Here is an 8599-nt window from a genome sequence, read left to right as displayed (position 1 = left end):
AAATGATAAATAAAAGTTAGATGTTCAAAGTTTTGTTATATACGTTTTAAACTAATTTGTTTTGCATGCAATTTTTATGTCTAATTATGTAAAAGTATATTCGTAATTACTATAACACAATTTTGTTGAAAAAAAAAATTAATTAATTTTAAATTTTAGACTGTCTTTTAGTTTTAAGTAATTTGTAGCACTTTCATCAAAAATTTAATGTTTTCTACGAACATAATCAATAATGATTTCAAATTTCATAAACCAAATACTGTATATTTAAAACTGCAAAACAAAAACTGCTTACCATAAAAAATTAAAACTAGTATACTAAAATTTTTTTTAAACAAAGTACACTTTAAAATTAACATGTTTTATTTTTATTTTATTTAGTATTAATTTACTAAGAAATATTTTTCTCAACAACCACACCTAAACACCATGAAAATGTATTTTATAAGTTTTGATACTACTGAGAAAATATTACAATGTTTCCGATATTAAATAAAAGTAAAGTTTTTGAACAAATAATTTTTTTTTTGTAATATCAAACAACGTTTTCTGGTAAACTGCTTTACAATAAGTTTAAAAAATATAACGTTTTTTTATATCTAAAATTGTAACAAAAAATACATTTTAGTTTTAAACTCATTAGTTGAGTAAAATGTTGAAAAACTATAAGTTTTGTTAAATTTCATAACTTTATAAAATTTTCGTACAACAAAGATCAAAAGTTTTGTTTTTTAATTTTACAGTTATTTTAGTAAAAAGTTTACTATCTTATTCTTTTAAAACATATTTTACTATTGTACAGGAAATTTTTTTGAAAGAGCTTTTTGCTTTTAAAAATATCTTTTTTTAAATTTTTAAATTTTCTAATATTAATTCATTGTAAAAAAGATTTTAAAAAAAGCTATAAACATTTGTTTTAGTAACATATCTACCAGTATTTACATTAATAAAAAGTTCTTAAAATAATCAACTTATTAAAACCTCTTACAGTTCTCTTTTAGAGGCGTACTAAATTCAATAAGGTTTGTGTCAAAGATAGTTAAAATAAAGCTTTATCATGTAACCAAATAATTTATGTAAATAAATTCTAAAAGTTTTCAAGTAAACAAAATCACCAATAAAATGTATATTAATCTTATCTGTAAAACAATAAAATAATAAATAAACTCAAGTAGAATAAGTTGAGAAAAAAAAATACTAGACTAATTTTCATTTTACTTCAGAAAATACAATAAATTTTAAATTATAAGTTGTCGATCAAAAGATAGTGCATAGAAAAAAACTTAGCTATGTATAATTAACTTTTACTTTTGATCTGATCTTAGTTAAGCAATTTTTAGCTTTGTAACTCTAACTAAAAAACAAACTAAAACTTTTTGATTAGTTAACATAAAATTTAATTAGCATATTTTGGAGACTTAAATTCATAAATAAATAAACTTTACTATAAAACTTTATAAACTTTACAAAATAAGACTTATTTAAAAACGTAAGTACGTTTAAATCAAACTATGTGCTGCAAAGACTAACTATCTCATTAATTACTCTTATACTACCTGTATTATTTTTATTCGTTAATAAACTTTTTTTTTTGAAAACACTTAACAATACTCAACATATTAAAACCACAGTTAAGTATCAATAAGCTATAAAAAAAGTTCCAGTTCTCATGCAAGTGGAACAAATACTAAATTTAAAATATTTTACACTAAATCAATAACATAACCGCTGTTTAGATAGAAAGGGTACTTGGCAACAAACTCTCTTTATTGAATTGCCTTTTTCTACTTACGTCGGTAACTTCATCGTTTTAGTTTGTTGAACTTGAAAACACTATCAAAAATAAATAAGGAGATATTTCTTATAAACTAGTTTCAAAAAGTCTAAAAACATGAATACAGTTTTAAATACTATGAACCAAAAACTATAATTCGTTTAAATAAGGATTGCACATTTGTTTTTAGAAGTTATCAAATAAACCTTAGTGTTAGATTGACTAACAAAAATATATTTTATCATTAGTATAAAGTAAATGATTTAGCGATTATTTCACTAAGTTTTATTATGTTATTATCTAAATCTTTTTAAATATTTATAACTACTGTGTTACTAGTTTAATCTTTATTTACAACTAAAAATCAATTAAACAATAGAAACAATAACCTAAGTATAAGAATAGCACTTTTTTAACGATAAAATGCAATTTTTTGCAATTAATCACAAAGTAATCTTAATTGATAAATAAAAACTTGATACTTATTATAATTCAATACTTTTTCATAGACGCTTTTTTACGTTTATTTAACTTTAATTTGTTAAAAACATATAAAGAGATTGTAAGTTTTGTATTTAAGCAGGTAATAATCTGTTTTGTACTACACGCTGTATACTGCACACTTTGTAAATGAAACTGTAGAGTTTTAAAATCTACTTATATTTAAAAAAAACATCTATATTAATATATACATAAGTTTATTAGTTTCAAAAACAGTTTTTAATTTTATAAAAACTATATAGTTGTTAGTTTTAAACAGTTTGTTAATATAATAATTTCTTTTATTTAGTAGACTAAATAAAACCTTTATACTCTAACTTTTAGACTATCAGATAGAAATACTTATAATAATACAAATACAATAAAATGACTTAAAATGTAATACTTACAAAAGTTTCTTTACTTTTATACTTAGAAAAATTGGTAAACTTCTATAACTTAAAACACTTAAAAACTTTAAAATTCATACGTGAAAGGAGCTAACAAATTTTTTTTGTGATATTTTAGAGATTGTTAGAATATCAAATTTAAATGTGTTTCATTCAAGCGTTTGACACAACTTTGATAGCAACACACTTAAAGTAAAATATTTAACACCTAATTGTGCTTCGTTATTTTTATAAGTAAACTTACATTGACAACAAAGCGTAATCATTCTATTAATGTGTTTTAAAAGTAATTAATATGTACTTATTATTTTTTGAAACAGCACTTTTTTGATACTAATTAGTAAATGCTTTTAGTTAAAGAAAATTTTTTAAACATCTTATATAATATTTAACTGCCATTGTATTTAATTATAAGCTACACTAGTGTTTATCGACAGGATGCTTTAACTTTAACAAAAATAAAAAATCAAATTATCTGAAAGAAAGTTTCAACGATTATTTACAGTAGTCCAGGTAACACTAACATTTTGGAGTTTAATATCTTATTAAATGTTAAGTAGTCACTAGTCAGTATAACAACTTATGGTGTTAAAAAACGGTTCATAAAATCAAACTACTTGTTGCGTAAATGAAAAAGTAGTAAATCTTGTGTAAAATGTTCTATCATAACGTTTTATTAATATCTTAACTTTAAAGATTGCATGAATCTTGTTTTTACTTTAGAATGAAAGTGAAGCTGTTCAAAGTTCTCAAATATTAAGACGATAGAAAAAAATTAACGTTACAGCAAAAATATCTTTTTATTTAAACATATTAAAAGAAAATTTGTTTTTAAAGATGTATCTAAACAAGTGATTAAAACCAACTTATCATAGTCAATGATTTTTTTTTCAAACTTGTTTTTTGTTTGTAGAAACAAACATTATATTACTTAATGTTTGTTGAAAACAAAAGTATAAAAGTTTTAGCTGAATAAAATACGCTTAATTAACAGTAAACTATTTTTTACTGAAATTAGTGAAATTAAAGTTTGTAGAGAAACCTGAAATAGCCAGTGTTTTCAAAAACATCATGCAGGCTTATGAAAATCTCTTTAACTTAACTGTTTTGTTTAAGTCTAAAAAATTTTTTGAACAAAACGTAAATTCGAATTTTTATTATAGATAGAGCTGAAAAACTGCTACGTTATGCTTAATTAAAAAAGCTCAACCGACACAAAACATTGTAGGTGTTTTGGTTGTTTTCAAAAACTTAACTTTGTCTATAACTTTTAACTTCGTAAACTTTTTCGTACAATTTACCTCAGTATTTGAACAGATTTGTTTAGTTAATTAACCAAGTGAATCACATAAATACCTTAATAATAATATACTGTTATAATACCAATTATTTTTATACGTTAAACAAACAAAAAATTAACAATAACGTCTTATAATTTTTGTGGTGATTAGTAGCTAGTTTTCACTCGAAAAAAATCTATTTTTATTAGAAAATAGATAAATAACTAGTTAACATTGATTCAAAAAACATTTATTATTATAATGAACCTTTATACCTTTGAAACTGTGTATGCTCTTAAACGCATATTTTGTCAAATATAGTACATTTCGTTCCAAAATTAAAGTATTGTACAACTTCAAACTTTGAATTGACTTTTAATCCTAATGTAAATTTATGCGGTTGCTCATTTTTATTTCTTATTTTCTATGTTTGGTACAGTATATAATTTTTCAAAGTTTCATTTCTAATTTTTATACTACGTCAACTATAGTCTATACATTTATACATAAAAAAGGCATTACTGTTGCAAACAGTTTATTAACAAAGTAGAAACAGTATGAAATGAAGTTACAATAAAACCACAAACTAAGTTAAACATGGCTAACATATTCAAAAGAGACAAAAGCAAGTAACCTAACAAGGTAAAACTTCGGTCTAGTGATTCAAAAAGAGCCCTTGTATTTGTTTGCCCCCTAATTTTTTTAAACAAACCGAACATAACCTCCTTAAGGCAAGCAAAACTAAAGTTTCGAGCAGAACTATGTGTCATGCTATTAAGTAGACTATTTTATTACAATGTTAAGGTTAGACAGCTGTTTATGTTTTATATATATGTGTAAAAATGATAGTTAATTTTTTAAGTTTTAAATATTCTTAAGTAAAACAATGTTTAAATCTAAAAACCAAACTAATAAAAATTATGATTTAATTTCATTTATCAAAACAAAGCGAAATAGTTAGAAAAATTCTACTTCATAAACGAAACAATCTTTTGTAAAAAACATACTTAAATGATTAAACGTTGTTAGATTTAATATTTTAGTATAAGTTATCAATATAACTACATACCTATAAAACTATTTCAACTTTGTAGTAATACTAGCAGTTTAAAACTTTTGTAATCTAAAAACTTTATTCATAAGATATAAACATAAGTGTTACTACTAAAAGTAAACCTTTATATGCTGTTTAAACGTTTCTAAAAGTTGCAATCAAAAGCAAAATTATAATGAAAATAAATTGAAATGTTCTGGTGACTTTGTTAAAAATTGCAATTTTATTTTTATTTTTTATACTGAAAAAATCACATTATGCTATAAAGTAATTGTAATGAATACATAAACAATGCTAACATAAAAGAATTTAAGTAACAGCATTAAAATATTTCAAGTACAACTATGTTATCTCATGCAACAGTTTAGTAAATATTAAAGGTAGTAATATAGTTTGACAAAATTATATTAAACAGTTTATACTCTATTGAATGTTTACTGTATGAGACAAATTAAGTTTAAAATATATTAGATTTTCTTTTAACTTTTTAAAATCTATATTTTTACTAACCTCAATATAGCAATCTGGAGGTAAAATTGTTAAAAAATATTTGTTTACTTTGAAAATTCTATAAGATTAGTTGACAACACGCAAAATCAAATAAAAGTTTGATACTTTAATCAAATAGGCTATATGTATATGCTGGTTTATGTGTATGTCTTAACTACGTGGTCTCCAGTAAATTATTAAACTGTCTGCTTTACTTACGAGTAGCTACAATAATATAGTTACAAACTTATTCTTAAGCTATGAATAAAACAGACTTTGAATAAATGCAATTTACTTTATTTTCAATAACAATTCTTAGTTTTGAAGAAAGAAACTATTAAATCACGACACAAATAAAATCTATAAAAAGTGTTAACAATCGTAAAGTTATATAAAATACTAACATCAACTCCGCGATGTATACGTTTTCGTGATTCTCGAAACTAGTTAATTAAACATTTACCTTAATCGTAACTTGATGTGCGGAATAAGTAATTAACTCACTTTAAAGACAAACGCAAAAATATACGCATTTAAATGAATATTAACTCCTTTAAATAAACAACATTGTTTTGAGAATTGGGAAAATTGTTTTTAAAATAGATTATCGAATGTTTTTAATGTTACAAAATATCCCATATTTATTTCCGCTTCAAAATTATAAAATGAAGTGTTAGTTTCATTACACTGTTTCACTTTAATTTTTCAAATTAGTGTTTAAAGCCTGGTTAAAAGCTATTTAACTTCTTAAATTCCAACTAAACTTTAAACTTTTACACAAGTGTTAAAAGCGCGGGTCAAAAAAAAAGTAAGAAACAGAAACTGTATTACTTATTATCTCAAAATTTACATAATTTACAAAAAATAAGATGAAATATAACATAATGATAAAGTAAAATTGATAGTCATTTAGTTGTCTTTAATCATTATATCCGGCCTACTTGTCTTCTGGCTTCTTGTCATCGGGCTTCTTTATTTTCAAGCTTCTTGTCCTCAGGCTGCTTCTTTTACAGTGGCTTATTATTAGTGGGAACGAATTGTTTCAAATCGATTGTTCTTCTCTAAACTTCAAATTCAAAAATTCATCAAATTCACTTGTTGACATAGAAAGTGTTCATCTTTTCATTGTCCATGCAAATTACGGACTTAAATCAGTAAGAATTTTCAAATAAAACTGTATCTATGCAAAAAGAATATAAAGATCTATGGTTCATCTCAGTAGTTGCAATTTGAATTTGCTTTTAAAGTTTTATTAGACATTTACTACATCTCATGCGTAAGTTAATGTTTTGTAAGTTATAATTTATCTATCCAAAAAGAACTTTTGTTTCCTAAAAGTTTTCGATAAGTTTTATACAATTTTTCTGTCCAGTATCTAAATATTACAAAAAATGTTCAACTTAATTTTTGCATTTGCTGTATAAGTAAGTATTATCTTTAATGTTCAAATACGTGATAACCTTAATAGAATACAATTTAAGAACAAAACTATTTTTAACTGCCCTAAGTAGGAACACTTATCAGAAATTTATCTGAAAATACTAATTAGATGTGAATTATACATAGAAATCAAAACAAATACATAAACTTATACGCATTAATCATATCATAAGACCGTGTGGCCTAATGGATAAGACATTCTACATCTAATCGAGAGATTACAGGTTCGAATCTCGCCATGGTTGTTTATTATCTTTAAAACAAAATATCAATAACCCTAAGTATATAATGTTATGTAAATAGTTATACATCATGTTAAGAATTAACACAATGATTTAAATACGTAGCTTTGTGACCTAATGGAAAAGGCACTCGACTTCGAATCAAGGGATAGTGGATTAGAATTCTTTGGTGGTTGTTTTTTTATTTTTAGATACAACCGTTAAAATTACAAAAACAATGTTTTACAGTGCATATTAAAAAAAAAACTTATTTAAGTAATTTAGTTACTTTAAATTTCTTTAGAATCTTAAAAACTAACTTTTGATACATTTTTGAAATTAAAATCAAACTGTTTTATTTTGAATCTTACAATTCTTTGAAAGAAAAAAGATAGTTTGAAAGGTTTCTGAAAATTATGCTTCAAACTATAACACTTAGATATAATGCAAATTGTTATGATTATTTTCTTTAATTTGGTTTTCTTAATTTAAAGAGTCATTTTTTTACTGATTGAATAAGTTTTCATTTTTAATAAACACTATTTTATTTCTAAGACACTTATTAATTAATTAAATACTAAAGACCATTAAATTTCGGCACTATTTTGTAAAACAATGAAGTGAATTTTTATTTTTTAAATTATAACTTTTTTTTAATTTTTTATTAGTTTAAACAATAAATTTGATTATTTAAGCAAAAAAAATATGCCAGCTGTTACCAGTTTCTTAAGGTTAATAGTATTAAAAATATTTTAAGTTTTTTAAAAACTAGAGTTTAAAATGTTGTTATGTTTTGGTTATGTTTGTTTGATGTTTTAACTATTTAAAATAGTTTACACTTTATAGTCCATGTTTAAACTAGTTTAACAATTTAAAAAATTGCGAAGGAGTAATATTATTTCTGTTCGTTTTTCGAAAAGACAATATGTAATATTCATTGATTTTAAATATTTATTTTTGCTTATTGTATGAAGAAGAAATAATAAATTTAAAAGTTTTGTTAGACTTAAAATTTTTTAACTTTCATAACATATTTAAAAACAAACTAAATTGACAAAGATTCTACTAAAACAGATTTCAAGACTAAGTTAGATCTGATTAATCTTTTGCAATATTAAGTATGTCGTAGTAATGAATAAATTTGCTACAAGTATTATTCATTTTTAGTATTAAATTGAATAATTAAACAAGCTTATTTAAAATTAATTAATATTAGAAACTTTTATTTCCAGAATTTAGTATAGTATAATAAAAGTTATACAGTTTTTTCAATAAAGGTTAGTAAACTACGCACTATTGCTTTTACAAATATAAGAATATATAGACTTAACTGTTAGTTAATTAACTACAATTATCAATCCTTATTAAATAAAAGTAGACATAATATCGTTTATTACTGTTTCACCTAAATTTTATTAATTTTTTGTTTATATGAATGTTACTACTTTTTA

The sequence above is a fragment of the Thalia democratica genome, chromosome 7 (genome assembly GCF_965202585.1).
Source record: "Thalia democratica chromosome 7, ktThaDemo2.hap1.1, whole genome shotgun sequence".
NCBI lineage: Eukaryota > Metazoa > Chordata > Thaliacea > Salpida > Salpidae > Thalia > Thalia democratica.
Note: the sequence above shows the minus strand (reverse complement) of the source record.